The 18660-nt window shown below is 43.9% G+C and overlaps 1 pseudogene; it reads left to right on the plus strand.

Moving 5' to 3' along the window:
* LOC131908222 (LIM domain kinase 2-like) overlaps positions 1–15564 on the plus strand; it is a 39423-nt pseudogene extending 23859 nt beyond the window's left edge.
* Positions 15565–18660: the final 3096 nt, after the last annotated feature.

Raw genomic sequence — 18660 nt, forward strand, 5'->3', positions numbered from 1 at the left:
GAGTATAGGTTTTTGAAGCATGACCTAATGATACCATGAGAGGGAGCCCACCCCTGACACTGCCTGGAAGGGCAGGACTCAGAGACTGAACAGCCCAGGGACCTAGGATAGAACCAACCATGGCTGGTAAAGTGATTCCTAATGATGTTCTGCTATACTCATAGATTGGTACCTAGCCCAATTGTCATCAGAGAGGCTTCACCCAGCAACTGATGAAAACAGATATAGAGACCCACAGCCAAACTTAAGGCGGACTTTAGGGAATCTGGTGGAAAAGGGGAGGGAAGGATTATGGTAGCCAGCGAGGGTCAAGGAAACCACAGGAAAACCCACAGAATCAACTAACTTGGGCTCATAGGGCCTCGCAGAGACTGAACTGCCAACCAGAGAACCTGCATGGGACTGACCTAGGCCCTCTGCACATATGTTACAGTTGTGTAGCTTGGTCTTCTTGTGGGACTCCTAACAGGAGGAACAAGAGCTGTCTCTAACTTTGCTACCTGCTTTTGGGACGCTTTTCTCCTGCTGGGTTGACTGATCTAGCCTTGATATGAGAGAAGGTGACTAATCTTACTGCAACTTGATATGTCATAACTGTCTGGTATACATAAAAGGACTGTCCTTTTCTGAAGAGAAAGGAGGAGCAGACAGGGGTGGGGACAGGAGGTTGGGAAGAGGGACTGGGAGAAGAGGAGGGAGGGAAAACTGTGATTTGGCTGGAATTAATTAATTAATTGAAAATAAATAAAGTAGGGCTGGAGAGATGGCTCAGTGGTTAAGATCACTGGCTGCTCTTCCAGAGGTCCTTAGTTCAATTATCAGCAACCACATGGTGGCTCACAACCATCTATTGTGGGATCTGATGCCCTCTTTTGACATGAAGGTATCTATGCAGACAGAACACTGTATAATAAATAAATAAATAAATAAATAAATAAATAAATAAATAAATAAATAAAGTAAAAGTCTAAACTGACATTATTGCTCAAATTTTATAAACTTTATTATAAAACTTACAAATAAATAAAAATATCACACCTTTTATAAGGTACATTTCCACCATTTGAATGTGTGATTGTTAATAGATTCATCTCTGTCAACTTTCTATTTGTTTTTTTAATTAGATGTGTTTGTTCTTTGTCCTTTCATCTCTGTCTTCCTTTTGGTAGATTAATCTATTCTTTGTGTAGTTTCAATTTATACAAAGTGACAGCTTTACTGAGATGTCACCCACATACCTTTAAGCCAGATGTTTCAAGTGCACAGTTTAGTGGGTTTTTATTAAATTTGGAGTTGTTCACCCACCACTTCTGCACACATCTGTCATGAAAAAGAGAGTTCACCAAGTTGTGGTGGTATTGTGTTCCCCAAAATATTGTGCATCCTAATAAACTTATATGGGGTCAGAGACAGAACAGCCACTAGATAGACACAGAGGCCAGAAAATGGTGGCACTCACACCTTTAATCCTAGCATTCCAGAGACAGAAATCCCTCTGTATCTCTGTGAATTCAAGGCCACATTGGAAACAGCCAGGCATGGTGACACATGCCTTTAATTCCAGAAAGGAGCCTTTAATCCCAGGGAGTGATGGCAGAAAGCAGAAAGATATATAAGGCGTGAGGACCAGAAACTAGAAGCACTTGGCTGGTTAAGCATTTGGCTGGTTAAGCGTTCAGGCTTTCGAGCAGCAGTTCAGCTGAGAGCCATTGGGATGAGGACACAGAAGCTTCCAGTCTGAGGAAACAAGACCAGCTGAGAAGTTGGCCAGGTGAGGTTAGCTGTGGCTTGTTCTGTCTCTCTGATCTTCCAGTGTTCAACCCAATAATTGGCTCAGGTTTGATTTTATTAATAAGGACTTTTAAGATTCATGCTATACCAAGTAGCCAGGGCCATCTTCCTCTTCTATTCAGGCCCCAGCAGCCTCCTCCTCCTCCTCCTCCTCCTCCTCCTCCTCCTCCTCCTCCTCCCCCTCCCTCCCTCCCTCCTTCCTTCCCTCCATCCCCCCTCCCTCCCTCCCTCCCTCCATCCCCCCTCCCTGTGGTGTATGTGTACAGTTCATGTATGTGTGCATGGGTGTATGTACATATTTGTACACAGATGTAGAGGCCACAGGTTAATGGTAGGTGTCTTCTTCAATCTTTCTTCATGTAGTATGTTTAGACAAGCTTTCTCACTTGTACCCAGAGCTTGCTGATTCAGCTAGTCAGCCTAGTCCAGGGATTCCCTGTCTCAGCAGTCTGAGTCCTAGGATTTCAGTTGAATTGTCATGCTAGCCTGACATTTACATGGGTACTGTGGGCCAGAACTCTGGTTCTCACACCTGTACAGCATGGGCTTGAACCAACAAGCCATCTTCCAGCCTGAAACCATTATTATCCTTTCTGTCTTTATGGACTTGAAAATGATATCTCTCATTCTGTTCGCTGGCTTTAGTTTTTGACAGTGTTCATCAAAGTGCCATGATGCTCAGACATGAAGTTCAATTTAGTCATTTTCCTTATGCCACTTGTGTTTGGGTATTGTATCAGGAAAGTGTTGCCCATAAAACATCACAAATATGTACTTAGTATTTTTCTATGAGTTCAGTGTGTGAACTCTTCCATTGTGGATGGCACATTTGAGATAATTTTCAGTACAGGGATCTGGCTTCATTCTTTCACCTCTGAACACCCCACTATCACACAGATTATTAAAAAGATTATTCTTTTTCTATTGGATTATCTTGGCACCTTTATTGAAATTAACGGTATGTACATGTAAGGGTTAATTTTTAGACTTTCAGTTTTGGTCTACCATCTATCTATAATCTATGCATACACACACACACACACACACACACACACACACACACACGTACTGGTCTGTCATCTACTTTTTCTTAATTACCATAACTTTTAAGTAAATTTAAATCAATAAGTATAAATCCAGCTTTGTTCTTACCAAGCTTACTACAGCTATTCTGAGTCATATGAATTTTAAAATCACCTCATTAGTTTTATAAAAACATAATCTGGCTGGGATGTTGGTAAGAACAGAGTTAAACCTTTAGATCCTCAAGAAGAACAGAGCAAGATTCCCGCAATGATGTTCAGGTGGCTGTTGATGTGTTACAACAGCGTGGGAACCTTTTGTTCCTCTGTAGCTGTTTTTTTCCCTCCCTAAGTGATGTACTGACTCCACCTTCGCACAGTACATGCCTGTCGGTGCAGTCCGCAACTGCTCCTCTATGAAGTTACCTCATAAAATGAATATGAAAAAATAGGGTGGAGTGAATCTCAGCCCAGGGTGGTGCACCATGCTGTGTGTGAAGCTGAACACCAAGAAAAGGGCTTTGCAAATAAAGACACAGGAGCAATGTGTTCCTGCTGTCTGTGTAGCTGCTCTAATCCGTGTCCTTTCTCCTTGAAGATTCAAAACACCGTCTGATGTAGTTTTGTTTCCACCCCAAGCTCCCTATAGTGTTTCCTGTAAGGCAGGTCCGAGAGTACCAAGACCTCCGGTTTTCATTGGTCTTGGGACCTCTCATTTCTCCATTTTCAAAAGACAGTTTTTGCTGGATGTAGAATCCTTCTATTTGCTAACGTACATCTTGTTTTTGGAATTGTATACAGGAGTAGAATTCATGGTAGAAAGTCTTTTTGTTTCAGCTTTTAGAGTTCATTAGCCCATTGCCTTCAGGATCACAAGGTTTGGGTGAGAAGTAAACTGTTGCTCTTATTGAGGATTCCCGGGAGGTGATGACCTGTTTCTCTACTGTACTTGGGATTGGCTCTGGCTCTCTCTGTCTCACCCACTTAGAGCCCGTGACCCCTTTGAAGGGGGAAGTCATTATCTGCGTGAATTTGGGGCAATTTAGGAACATTTTTTATTTAAATATTCTTGGTGTCTCCTTTTTGAGTATGGAACCATCACTAGTTCAGGTTTTGCACACTCAGTGGACTCCCACGGGTCTTTTCGTCTCTTTTCCTCTTTTGCCCCCTTTTCTGTCCATGCCTCAGACTGAATCATCTCATTGAACCCATATTCCAGGCCACATTCTTTCCTCCCCCTGCTTTTCTTTAGTAGTCACTGTGTAACATGACTTACTTCTCTGTGTGCTTTTAAGATTGGCTCTTTACATTGATGCCAAGCCATCTGCTTATGCTGTGACTTGGTGATGCCATCATAATGTCTAATTTTTGTGTATTTTAATGAATGTGTAAATTATAATTTTCCTCTAGCTTGGAATCATTTCAGTCATTACTTAAATATTTTTTCAGAGCCTCTCTTCAGGGACTCATGGTAGAAACCAAGATGCTGGTTACTGATGATCTTTTTGTTGTCCTTCACATTTATCTTAGACCATTTCTACTCTTCATCTTAAAAGTTTACTTGCATTTACTTGCTTTTTCTGGGGTGTCTAATATTCCACCAGTTCTGCTCAATGTGTTAGAATTTTCATTTCTAAAATGTAACTTGGAAATTTTATATTTTCCATATCACCACCTTTTGAACATGTAGAATACAGTTTTGATTTTTATTGTAATGTATTTGCCTATGAATTCTAACATCTGTGCCATTTTGAGGCCAATATTAACTAATTTCTTTTTATGCTTATTAAAGGTATATTTTTCTGCTTCCTGGTAATTTTGTTTTCTTATTTGAATGTGTGAATATGTTTGTGCTGTGTATGTATATGTGCATATATATATGTGTGTGTGTGTGTGTGTGTGTGTGTGTGTGTGTGTGTGTGTGTGTGTATGGATGTATATATGAGTGTATGGTGTATATGCATATGGGGGGATAGGCATGTAGAGCCCTGAAGAAGGTGCTGGGTGTCCTCCTCTGACATTGTCTACCTTGTTCTTTTGAGGCAGATTCTCTTTCTGAGCCTGAAGCTCATGTTTTTTTGGCTATACTAGCAGCAACCATGGCCTAGTAATCCCCTGTCTCTGCCCACCTCAGTGCTGGGAATGTAGGTGTTCTGGGGACCACATTTAGCTCATATATTTATACTGGAATCCAAAATAGTATTTTTATCTATCTATCTATCTATCTATCTATCTATCTATCTATCTATCTATCTATCTATCTACCTACCTACCTATTATTTTAAAATGTTTTGATACAATATATTTTGATTATATCTTTCCCTTCTCTCAACTCCTTCCAGATCCTCCCCACATCCCTACCCATAAAACTTCATGCTCTTTCTCTCTCTAAAAATTAACCCCCAAATTCAAAATCAAAGGAAACAAACAAAAAAGACAATTAGACAAAAAAAGTACCAAACCAAGCTAAACAAAACAAAAATCATGGGCACACATGTATATGCAAACACGGAGTTTGTCTGTGTTGGCCAATGACTCCCAGGCACAGAGCCTGCTCTGGAGTATATTTGATATACCCAGTGACACCCCCATTGAAAAAACTGATTTTCCCTTTTCCATCAGGTATCAGTTACAAATATCTTCCTGGTTAGGGGTGGGACTTTAGATCCACTTCCCCTTCTCTGTGCTGGGATTTTATCTGGTTTGAAGCTATGCAGATCTTGTGTGTGCGGTCACAGCCTCTCTAGTTCTTACATGCATCAGTCCTATTGAATTTGGATGATACTGTTTCTTTAGGGTCATCCATCATCTCTAGCTCTTAGAATCTCTCTGCCTCCACTGCTGCAAAGATCTGAGCCCTGAGGGGAGGGGCTTGACTTGATGAAGATGGCTCATTAGAACTGAGTGTTCCAAAACTCACTCACAGTGCACATTGTCCAGTTGCGGGTCTCTGTATTAATTACCATGTACTTCAAGAAAAGGTTCTCTAATGAGGGCTGAACAGTGCTTTGATCAATGGGTAGAGCAACATGCCCCTAGAAGTCATCATTTCCATGTTCCTTTAGTTGAACTATAGGTATTAGGTTTTCTTCTAGGCCCATGACCCATCTAGTCTCAGGTTCTTGGCTGCTTTATCAGTATAAGGCATGAGTTCCATCTCATGGAGTGGGCCTTAATTCATTCAAATGGTTGATGGATGATATCATTCTATATGCTGTGAATGTGTTGCTTTGATTGGTTGATAAATAAAGCTGTTTGGCCAATGGTGAGGCAGAATAAGGTTAGGCAGGACATTCCAACCAGAGAGAGAGAGGAAGGAGAAAGGCAGAGCAGAGGAGATGCTGCTTGCTTCTTTAGAAGAAGCAGCAAAATGTGAAGTACTGGTAAGCCACAAGCCACATGGCAAAGCATAGATTTATATAAATGGGTTAATTTAAGATGTAAGAGCTAGCTAGCAAAAAGCCTGAGTCATTAGGCCATATAGTTTAAAAATAACATAAGCCTCTGTGTGTTTATTTGGGTCTGAATGTCTGCAGACTGGGTGGGACACAAGAAAACTTTCAGCTGTGGATGGTGGTTGATTATTCTAATAACATTTACCCTACTATTGCACTAGTAGATATATCTTGCAAGCAGGTTACTGTTGTAGGTCACAGGGTTTGTATCTAGATGATATTGATGATTACTTTCCTCCTCTGGTAGCCTGCAAAGTACCTTCCAGCACCATGTATGTTGGTTGGTAGGGGTAAAGCTTCTAGTTGGACATCAGAAATTTGAAACAGTCTAGATGTTTATCAGCTGATGACATTTTGAAAAGCTATATGGAAACCTACTGCCATAGAAGCATTATATAATGGGTGAGACTGTGACGGCTGTTGGTTGTCAACTTGACTACATCTGAAAATAACTAAAACCTAAAAATGGAGGGCACACCTATGAGGGATTTCTGCTTAATTTGAACATCTACTGCTAATTTGAATTTTTGTAGTAGGAAGACATACCTTTAATCAAGATCTAATCTGGGCTACAACTTCTGCTGGAAGCCCATAAAAGGACACAGAAGAAGGAAATGTTTGCTATCTGCCTGTTTGCTCTCACCTTGCTAGCAAGTCCATTCCTTCACTGGCATTAGAGCCTACTTCTTTGAGATTCCAGTATATAATGAAGACCAGCTGAGATATCCAACCTCATGGGCTGAGCAACTACTGGATTCCTGAACTTTCTGTTTATAGCCAGCCATTGCAGGATTAGCTGGACCACAGACGGTAAGTCATTCTAATAAATCTCCTTTATATATAATATATAATATATAATATATAATATATAATATATAATATATAATATATAATATATAATATATAATATATAATATATAATATATAATATATAATATATAATATATAATATATAATATATAATATATAATATATAATATATAATATATAATATATAATATATAAATGGAGAGAGGGGAGAGAGGGAGATGGAGAGAGAGAGATTAATTTGTTCTGTTATTCTAGAGAAACCTATTATGGAGACGGTGCCCCAATTAGACATTTTACAACACCAGGTAAAACCTCTCATACCAGAAATTGGTTACACCTTGTTGAGTCGTTGGTCAAAGGGGTCCCATAGACTCCACCACCAAACCTTACAGGCTATTGGATACTTTCCACAACCTAATGGTAAGGCTCTATTGCTGAGGACAATACCTCTTATGTCAATGAACAGCAGCTGTCATGCTTGCATAGAACATGCTCTCAACTACTGATCACTTATCTGTCTTTCCAGCCCCTCCTGATAATTTATGATTAGCTATCAGCCACTGTGTACTTCATCTTTGTTGGTAATGGATGTATTTGGTTCCATGAACATTCTGGAATTTTTTTCTAGAAAGTAGTTATGTTTTGAGGAGTTTGAACCTCTTGGGTCTTGCATTGAAAGTTTGCTAGTTGAGGCCAGGGTAGCATTTTATCTAAGGCCAATACTGCTTACCACTGAGGCAAAACCCATCTAGGCCTTCTGCTGAGTACTCAATAAACTGAGATCCTTCTCTCAGCCTCAGACAGTTTCTTCACATGCAGGTATAGGTCAGTACTCCACTCACAGTTAGTGGTGATCCTCTGCAGGTGTTCCAGGTTCTCTGTGAACTTGTCTCTTTTTTAATGCTCTGCTCTGGTGACTCTTGGTCCTTCATAAACTCTCAGAAGTTTTAAGTTTTCAGGAGTATCTTCATCTCCAGGATTCAATGGGTCTTGCCTGGGTTCTTCCTTTGTGTGCATCTTTCAGTAGCAGCAGCGACTCAGGCTCAGTTCCACACTGTCACTAGCAATGGCCCTAGGAGTTCTCTTCAGAGCCTTTCAATCAGGCCATGGGGATTTACAGAATCAAGACAGAAAGGAATCACAGGAGGAGTCAGCATACAGCAGAGTCAGCTTCTTTAGATGCAAGAAGAAAGGCAGTTGGGGAAAGAATCAGGAAGACTGAGAGAACAGTGTTCAAGGAAAGCATCAGGCCTGCCCAGTTGTGAACTTCCCAAGGAAAGCCACAGGTAAGAGTCTCAGCAATAAGCAGACACCATTTTGGTAGTTCTCAAGTTATATCTTAAAGAGTTGCTAAGGAACTTACCCAGTCCTTTTTCTTTTTGATAAAGGAGATTACAGGGTGGGATTATAATCTGAAAAGGTAACATAAGAAGTCACTAGGGCCTTAGGATGTGTCCTTTTACCTATATCTGAGGAGCAAAAAAACACTGAAATTGTTAATTATGTTAAAATTCTTGGTTCTCTGCTGGCAAGAGACTTCAACTAGACTCTGGGTAGGGTTCTTTTCCCTCCCCATGTCCTATAGACCCCCTGTCTTTCCGTCCTGCCTTACTACAGCTGGAAGGTTCTCTCTAGGCTGTGATCTGGGGGCAGCCACCGAGAGTTGCATTTGTCTCTCATTCCTCAGGGGTCTCTGCTCTTTGCTGCCCACTGTCTGCACAGCTCTCATTGCCCATGTCATGACTGGCTCTGCTGTTAGCTCAGGCTGCCCTGATGTTAAAGCCAGCTGCTGTTATTCCATCTCTTCCAAAGAACTGGTAATGAGTGTTCAAAACATAGTTCGGAAATAGACCACAAGGCACAACTGTCTCAGAGGTACTCTCTTGTGTAAGTGTGGCTTCCAAGCAAAGTGGTCATGAGCAGGGCTAAACCTGAAGCCCCAGATCCCATCTCTTCCTTCCATACAGCAGGAGACACAACCATAGCTTTATGGCAATGGAGCGCTGATTTACAGCAGTGGAGTGCTGGACTGGTTGCTGTGGTTCCAGCAGAAAGCTGGCCTTCAAGAGCATGTGGTTGAAGACACAAACCACAGCAGCCAAGGAGTCAACCTGGAGACTAGCTTTCTCTCACGTTTGCTCTAAGCACCTCCACTCAGGTGTCTGTTGATCTGAGGCAGGGAGAGGCCCTGGGAGCAGACCTGGAGATGTGTGTAAGTCTACCTGAAGAATTTCTGTTCATGAGACAGTCTTACTCTGTAGCTTAGGCTGGCCTTGAACTCTCAGCAGTCCTCCTGCCTCAGCCTTCTGAGTGCTAGGGTAACAGGTGTGAGCCACACCTGGCTCTGGGATACTTTTAGTTGGAGGAAGTGATTATACCTACATGCACGCACAAACATACACATCCATGTACACATGTGTAGGACATGAAAGCTGAAGGAGGCTTGTGAGAGCAGAGGAAGGAAGAGGATGTCACGAACTATATGTGACATGAAGGCAGGTGGACAAGCATAAGCTTCCCTCTTGCCCGTGTTCCTACCACAGTCTTGCAGCCTTAGGCACCATGCTGGAGACAGTAGAATGGCTGCTTACTTCTTGCTGTGAACATGACCCTGCCTTCACTGCCTGAGACCTTTCTCCACTTGGTAGGTGTCCATGGTACCTGGCTTTTCACGTGTCATTCTTTGGAGTCCAGAATACGAATTGGACTTTCTCGAGTACACCATATCTTATCTAATTGTCCTGTGCACCTTCATTGCCAGTGGCTTCTCCTGAGTCGGGGCTGCCTGAGGTCACATCAACATGCTAGTGTCCTAAGTCTTTACTATGCAAGCTGGAGGTAATTTATTCTCACATAAGGGCGGAGGCAACTGTTCAGAACTAATTATGCTAGACTATACTATGAATCTAGGGTAAAATGAACTAAAATCATAGTACTACCTGGTAGCCCTTACATACACAGTATTACCTGGTACCCCTTACATACACAGTACTACCTGATAACCTTTACATACACAGTACTACCTAGTACCCCTTACATACACAGTACTACCTGATAACCTTTACATATACAGTACTACCTGGTACCCCTTATATACACAGTACTACCTGCTAACCACTACATATACAGTACTACCTGGTACCCCTTACATACACAGTACTACTTGGTACCCCTAACATACACAGTACTACCTGGTACTCCTTACATACACAGTACTACCTGGTACCCCTTACATACACAGTACTACCTGGTACCCCTTACATACACAGTACTACCTGGTACCCCTTATATACACAGTACTACCTGGTACCCCTTACATACACAGTACTACCTGGTACCCCTTACATACACAGTACTACCTGGTACCACTTACATACACAGTACTACCTGGTACCCCTTACATACACAGTACTACCTGGTACCCCTTACATACACAGTACTACCTGGTACCCCTTACATACACAGTACTACCTGGTACCCTTTACATACACAGTACTATCTGGTAACCACTATATATACAGTACTGCCTGATAACCACTACATACACAGTACTACCTGGTAGCCTTTACATACCCAGTACTACCTGATAACTTCATATATCATTTCAATCTTTGTAATATGGCCTCATTTACTTTTTCCAAATTAGCATAACTTGAAAATTTTTTTTCTATTTAATTTTCTCCTATGTGAGTGTATGTATGTATGTGAGTGTGCTCGTGTGTGTGTGTGTGTGTGTGTGTTGTGTGTGTATGTGTTGTGTGTGTGTTGTGTGTGTGTGTGTTGTGTGTGTATGTGTTGTGTGTGTGTGTTGTGTGTGTGTGTGGTGTGTGTGTATGGTGTGAGTGGTGTGTGTGTGTGTGTGGTGTGTGTGTGTATGTGGTGTGTGTGTGTGTGTGTGGTGTGTGGTGTGTGTGTGTGTGTGTGTGGTGTGTGTATGTGTGGGGGGGGGGGTGTGTGTGTGGTGTGTGTGCATGTGTGGTGTGTGTGTGTTTGTGTGTATGTGTGTGGTGTGTGTGTGGTATGTGTGTGTGGTGTGTGTGTATGTGGGGGTGTGTAGTGTGTGTGCGTGTGGTGTGTGTGTGTGTGTGTGGTGTGTGTGGTGTGTGTATGTGTGTGGTGTGGGGGGGGTTGTGGGGGGTGGTGTGTGTGTGCATTGTGTGTGTGTGGTGTGTGTGTGGTATGTGTGGTGTGTGTGTATGTGGTGTGTGTGTGTGTGTGTGTGGTGTGTGGGGTGTGTGTGTGTGTGGTGTGTGTGTATGTGTGGGGGTGGTGTGGTGTGTGTGTGTGGTGTGTGTGTGTGTGGTGTGTGTGCGTGTGTGGTGTGTGTGTGTGTGTGGTGTGTGGTGTGTGTAGTGTGTGTGTGTGGTATGTGTATGTGTGTATGTGTGTGTGTGGTGTGGAGGGGTGGTGGTATGGGGGGTGGTGTGTGTGTGTGTATGTGTGTGTGCATTATGTGTGTGTGGTATGTGTGTGCGCGTGTGTGTGCACTTACATGTGGAGTTCAAAAGTTAACCCTACGTGTCATCCCTTGAGAGCCATCTACCCCTTGTCTTCTGAGACAGGCTTTCTCACTAGCACCAGAGACTCTGCGATCCTCCTGCCTCTGTCTCTAGGCACTGGAGTTACAATTTTGCATCATTACCTCAGCTTTTTATGAGTGCTTGGGCCCAAACTCAGTTCCTCCTGCTCCCGTGGCAAGCACTTTCCTGACTAAGCCCCTCCCCAGCCCCTGCCATTTCCCTTTCTAGACAGAAAAGTAAGCCCATACCGCTGTGGTGCTAAATCTAGGACTTACCCCCTGACTAATGACTACCCATGGCATCCCTACATAAACTATGCTTCTAATACTTTGAACTGTTTTTTTATATCCAAAGTTAACTAACTTGTTATCGCCAGAGGATTGGTGCAGGAGGCTTTTACTGATATGGTTTCTTTTCTTTCCTTCAGTTTTTAAAAATGTGTGTGATCTCCGACTCGGTAAAGCCCTTTGACACCATTGCAGCTGGCCAACTTATTTTCTAACCCAGGGGAAACGCCAACAGTTCCCATCCATCGTCCAGAAGCTGTAGCCGGAAGAAAGGTGAGGGGAGCTAACTTGTGAACCTGATTGCTTTGCCCGCTGTGTGTGACTCAGATCAAACACCGTTTTGTCCTCTCTTTCCCCTTTAGGGGGGAATTAATTAGGCTCTAATTACACCGACTGAAAAAATAGAAGCTACAATAAAATTATTTTTTTTTTTAAAAAAAGCCATTAACAAGGTCTGTGCACAGAACTCATTATGACCTAGGGAACGAGGCTCATTTGGATTTTATGGCCTTTTCCATTTACATTTTTATTAAACTCTTTCTTACCATCCTCAATATGTCTTCTGTGCATGCTATTATCATCCTTGGGAATTTCCAGGTGTGTTAGATTAGATACTCAGACTCCTTCACTCTCTTTGCCTTCAGTCAAAGTGTGTTGGTCCCATGGAACAGATTCATCATCAGCACCCCCTTAAACTGATATAAAAGTTCACACCAATTTCTTTTCCCAATCTGGATGGCAGTCTAGGTTGCAAGGGCTTCTGGTCCAGGTGAATTAGATAAAAGCAAGAGTTTTTCTTCTGAGAAAGAAATTTGAAGAATTTATTCCAACCAAGACATCTCACTGTACAATGAGAATTAGATCTGTCCCCCTGTTGGACAGAATCCAGCTGTGTAGGCTACTATGATGTTGGGAAAGTAGGGAGATTTCCAGAACACTGTGACAGGTCCTCTTACCCTCACCACCATGACACAGGTCACATGACACAGGACACAGGTCATAGTTTTAAATAAAAAACTATCCCAGGAAGAGGTATGGCCTTCCTCTAGGTGACACGGTACAGAACAGGACTTTGTCTCTCATCCAGACCCCAGGCTCTCCTTCCTACCACATATGGCCCAGCTACTGGAATAAGCATAGTCTTAAAAAAAATCTGAAGTCGATCACTGGCCCCTTCCCCAGAATGCCTGTGTGTCTATAGCCTCTGAAGAGAGGTGCTTCTCCTGCAGCCCTGAGGGTCCATGGAGCTCCTGAGATCTAGGGAGGAGACACATCAGCCATGTGGTCCTGCAGGAATGTGCCAGGGAGCCAGGGGCCTAGAGTCCTCTCTCTCTCCTGCTGCTCTTGAGGCAGAGGTGAGTACCGGGAGGCCAGCTCCAACTAGAGATGCCAGGACCCCTGCCTGTCATGGTAGCCTTCTGCAGCCAGCCTGAGGCACTCCCAGACATGGTTGCAGCTGAACTTGTTTATCTGGTGTGAGAAGAAGATGGGGAGTTACTTGTCTGTCCAGCTTACTTTGCCTCCAAAGACCCCTTTAGGTGTTCAGAATGCTAGGAATCCCTCACAACTGGTACTTCCAGAAGGATGGGAAGCTGTACTGCCACAAAGACTACTGGGCCAAGTTTGGAGAATTCTGCCACAGGTACTCCCTACGGATGACAGGGCCTGCTGCCCAGAGTGCTTTGCCTGCATGAGTTGCAAGGTGATCATTGAGGACGGGGATGCATATGCCTTGGTGCAGCATGCTACACTCTACTGTGGGAAATGCCACAATGAGGTGATGCTGGCACCCATGTTTGAAAGGCTGTCTACAGAGTCTATCCTGGACCGGCTGCCCTATTCTGTCACACTCATCTCCATGCTGGCCACCACTGAGTACAGATGTGGCTTCTCCATGTCTGTGGAAAGTGCCTCTTCTAACTGTGCCACCACTGTGCAAGAGAAAGAGATCAACCGAATGTACATCAGTTTGAACAACTGCTGTGCCATCGACCCTGGGGACTGCATCCTGGAGATCAATGGGACCCCTGTGTGCACTCTCTGAGTGGAGGAGGTGGAGGATGTGATTAACCAGACAAGCCAGACACTTCAACTGCTGATTGAACATGACCCTGTCCCCCAGAGCCTGGACCAGCTGCGGCTAGATACCTGCCTTTCTCCCTACATGCAAAATACTGGACACTCTCACATGCTTAGCACCCTGGACACCAAGGAGAATCAGCAGGAGACACTGAGGAGACAGTAACAGCATCTCCAAGTCTCCTGGCCCAGCTCCCCAAAGGAGCCCCTGCTCCTTAGCTATGACTTCAGCAGTTTGGAATCCCTACGCTGCTCCAGCAACTACTTGAAGCAGATCTTCTAGCCCTGTGACCTGGTCCATGGGGAGGTCCTGGGGAAAGGCTCCTTTGGGCAGGCCATCAAGGTGACTCACAAAGGCACAGGTAAAGTGATCATCATGGAGTTAATCTGTTGCCATGAGGAAACACAGAAGACTTTCCTGACTGAGGTAAGAGTGATGCAAAGTGTAGACCACTCCAATGTGCTCCAGTTCGTGGGTGTGCTGTACAAGGACAAGAAGCTGAATCTGCTGACAGAGTACACCAAGGGGGGCACACTGAAGGATTTTCTGCACGATGTGGACCTGTTCCCCTGGCAACAGAACGTCAGGTTTGCCAAAGGCATCTCCTCTGGAATGTCATATTTGCACTCTGTGTGCATCATCCACTGGGATTTGAACTCACACAACAGTCTCATCAAGTTGGACAAGACTGTGGTGGTAGCAGACTTTGGGCTGTCATGTTTTATAGTAGAAGAGAGGAAAAGGCTCCCAGCAGAGAAGGGCACCACCAAGAAATGCACCTTACGCCAGAGTGGCCACAAGAAGCACATTGTGGTGGGACACCCCTGCTGGATGGCCCCTGAGATGCTGAACAGCAAGAGCTACCATAAAACAGTAGACATCTTCTTATTTAGAATCACCCTCTGTGAGATCATTGGGAAGGTGTATGCTGATGCCGCGCCCATTGGGGTTTGGCCTCAATATAAAGCTTTTCTGGAAGACATTTGTCCCAACAGATCCCCCTCCCGCCTCTTGCCTCCAGCCTTCTTCCCCAGGCTGCTATCTGCTGTGAACCAGAGTCCAGAGCTGCTGTGGATATTGCTCTGTATGCTGTGAATTTGTTGCTCTGATTTGGTTGATAAATAAAATGCTGATTGGCCAGTAGCCAGGCAGGAAGTATAATATAGGCAGGATAAGCAGAGAGGAGAATTCTGGGAATAGGAAGGCTGAGTCAGGAGAAGCTACCAGCTGCCACCATGAGAAGCAAGATGTAAAGATACTGGTAAACCACAAGCTACATGGCAAGGTATAGATTTATAGAAATGGGTAAATTTAAGATGTAATATCTATCTAGCAAGAAGCCTGAGCCATTAGGCCATACATTTTGTAATTAATATAAGTCTCTGTGTGTTTATTTGGTTCTGAGTGGCTGCAGGCCCAAGTGGGACTGGAGAAAACTTCAGCTACACAGAGCAGATGGCGTTCTCAAAGCTGGAGGACTCCTTTGAGGCACTGTCTCTGTACATGGGAGAGCTGGCCATCCCACTGCCATCAGAGCTGGAAGAATTAGACCACTCTGTGAGTGTGGAGTACAGCCTGACCCAGGACTTGCCACCCTAGTCATGGTCTATCTCCTGCAGGGATCATTCCACAGCCAGTATTGCCCACTCTGTGCCCTGTCCTTGCTATGAGCAGGACTATCTAGGCTTCCTGTGGATTGATGGCTTGCTTAGAAGCAGAATAAGCCATCCCTACTACCTCCCTAGGAGGCATGTGGGTGCAGGGAAACAATTCTCCACAGGTGCTGGGGCCTGGTTACTGTCTGTAAATCCTGAAAGCTGTGAAGAAGATAAAAAGACCTGGGTTTTCCACCAGGAGTCTGTTAGTAGGGACCACTTGTGGCAGTGAGATTCTGGGAAGCTGTGGCTTTATACTAATGGACATGGCGTGGGCCTGCTGGGCAGGATGACAGAATGAACTGGCCTGAGAGCTCTGGAGTCTGGTCCAGCGAGGTGCAGGACTTCAAGTGGTAGTGTGAGTAACAGAACTGGGAGCCTTCAAAGCACGTGGAATGACAGTAGTGATTTCTCCTCCCACTTCAGACCCTGCCCTCTGGAGCAGGTTTTGAAGATTCTCTTAGTATGTGGTGAAACCCACAGGATCAAGAAAAAGGACTGGTTTCTGCTCACCAGCCCAGGGTCCACATCAGAGTGTGGGAGTTTCCACTTCAACATCCTGTCTCAACAAGCAGTCACTCACACAAGCACCAGAGAAGCTGGGGCTAGAAAGAAAAAGGTCCTGCCCTTTACAAAGCCCCATTCCTGGCTGCTGGGCTCAGTCAAAAGCTCAAGACACTGTCTGATGCTAAAAGTGTTCTGGAGGTCAATGTGGTCTGTCTCAGACTCTGGGTCTAAGCAGGGAAAGGGGAGTCTCATCGATTCCTTGGGATCCTTGTGGCAGCTACTGCATGCACATCTCTAGCATGTCTGGTCCAGGCAGCAACTTTGGACAGGAATTGGTATTGTTGAGGCCCAAAGCTGAGATACAAAGAGAGCTCCCTGAGCTGAGCCCTCTTGATTCTACCTCCCTTGTTGCTGGTCCAGCTCTTACTTCCTGAGCCACGCTCCAGGACCATGGGCATTGGAAACCCTTGGGGCACCTTCCACCCCTGGCTGCCAAGTGTCCAGGGACTCTGCAGCTCATGGAGATTTGCTATCTCCTAATTGTGAGCTCACACCATATTTAACAAATTGGGAATGGGTTTGGTTATAAATACAGTGTGTGGTGGGTTGTACTGGTAGGGGATCTGGAGAGTGGTTGCTGTTATTATCTTTTTTTTTTTTTTTTTTTTTTTTTTGGTTTTTCGAGACAGGGTTTCTCTATGTAGGTTTGCGCCTTTCCTGGAACTCACTTGGTAGCCCAGGCTGGCCTCGAACTCACAGAGATCTGCCTGGCTCTGCCTCCCGAGTGCTGGGATTAAAGGCGTGCGCCACCACCGCCCGGCTCTGCTGTTATTATCTTTTATCTATTGGATGATATGTGAAATACCGTTCATCAACGAGATGAATTCTGGGATGGGAAATCATCTTTGGCCACTTTACTTGCTATGTAGACTGTACTTGCATGTGAAGTTTGCAAACTTGCTATAGGGAATCATGAACTCCCAGCAAGGTTCAGCATCCTGTGACTGGCTATGCTTGAGCTCTCCCCAGCAAGTGTGGGAGTGGTGGGCCTGAGCTGGGCCATGAAGCAGACTAAATAAATTAAGGAGTCAATGATATCTCAGTGATGACACTGAGAGTGGAAAAATAACTCCAGATCTGACTTAAATAAACTTGGAGGAGTTGGAAAGATTCAAAAAATAAATAAAAATCTTAAGTCTAGAACTACTGACTCAGAACTGATACGACCCATATCCTCAAATCTGTTTCTCACATTCCACCCAGGAGATTCTGATAACTAGAAAGGCATGGAAACCATCTGGTTAAAATATTAAGCCTAGATGAAAAACATACATTTTCAAAGAAGAAGATGTACTCCGTGTCCCACATAACAGAACAGAATGACATGCCCTCCTGAGTTGTTGGGGATTCTGACTCTGGCTGCTTCCCACGGGGAACTGATTTGAAATCTTATTTATCTTAAAGACTGATGTAATTTGGACTCCATTCCAACTAAACCATATATACACATTTACGTGTAAAATGCATGCACATGTACACATGCATCCTAGGTATTGGCTGCACCCAGAAGGCCTGACATAGGGACTAAAGCAGCTGTAGTCTCGCCAGAGGCCCTAGGGGCATTTTTAAAGCTCTCTACAAATCTCTGCTGGGGCTTGTGTGATGGGGGCAGGGTACTTACACTCTCAGTTCATCTGTGGGCTCTGAACTCCTGCTTCTGCTAGGTGTGGTCTGATTCTGGATCCTTCCACCATGGGTATCATTTCTACTTTTCCTTGCATGCCAAGTGAGTCCACTCTCAGCATCCTCTCCCATGCATTATGACAAGATCTTGGTCTATTTTCACACTCTAATGATGCTCACTTGCAGAGAAATATACTGGAGAGAGCACATGGATGTGATGACGTGGCTTGTCCAGGTTCAGCAAAACCCAGCTGTCAGATGTTGAGGAATTTTGAAATCTGGTTGTTATTCAATATTATACTACCATCATTATTCAACATTATGTACACTTAATTAATTTATGCAACTTATAAAGATAATACACCATAGGTGCTCATCACAATTTCATTTCACTACATTTAATTACTGCTTGTATTTCTGAAGTGCCCATGTGTGGTTTGGTAACTATGTCATCAAACAGGCTGCTATTGCAGGCCCTGCTCCACTCTGTGCATAATGACTGCATGTTGATCATGGTGGTGCTTTTCATAGCATGGATTAAGTTCTCATAGCTGTCTAGTTAAACATTTAACAGAGAGCATTTTACTCACACCACCTAAACTGAATTGTGTCACACCTGTACCTACTAAAATATGAATAACATAAAAATTGAGCATTTTCAACATTTGAAATATTTTCTCTGATTCAACAAAGAAAAAACTCTAATGGTTGAGTGAGTGACATATTAACACGTGTCATCTCTGTTTCACTTTCATCTTGCCATTAATATATGTGAAAGTGTCAGCCCACATTCACGTTGGAACTACACTTAAAATCAAGTATGTACTGTAGTTGGATTTTGTCACATCAA

Source organism: Peromyscus eremicus, chromosome 1, assembly GCF_949786415.1.
Source record: "Peromyscus eremicus chromosome 1, PerEre_H2_v1, whole genome shotgun sequence".
NCBI lineage: Eukaryota > Metazoa > Chordata > Mammalia > Rodentia > Cricetidae > Peromyscus > Peromyscus eremicus.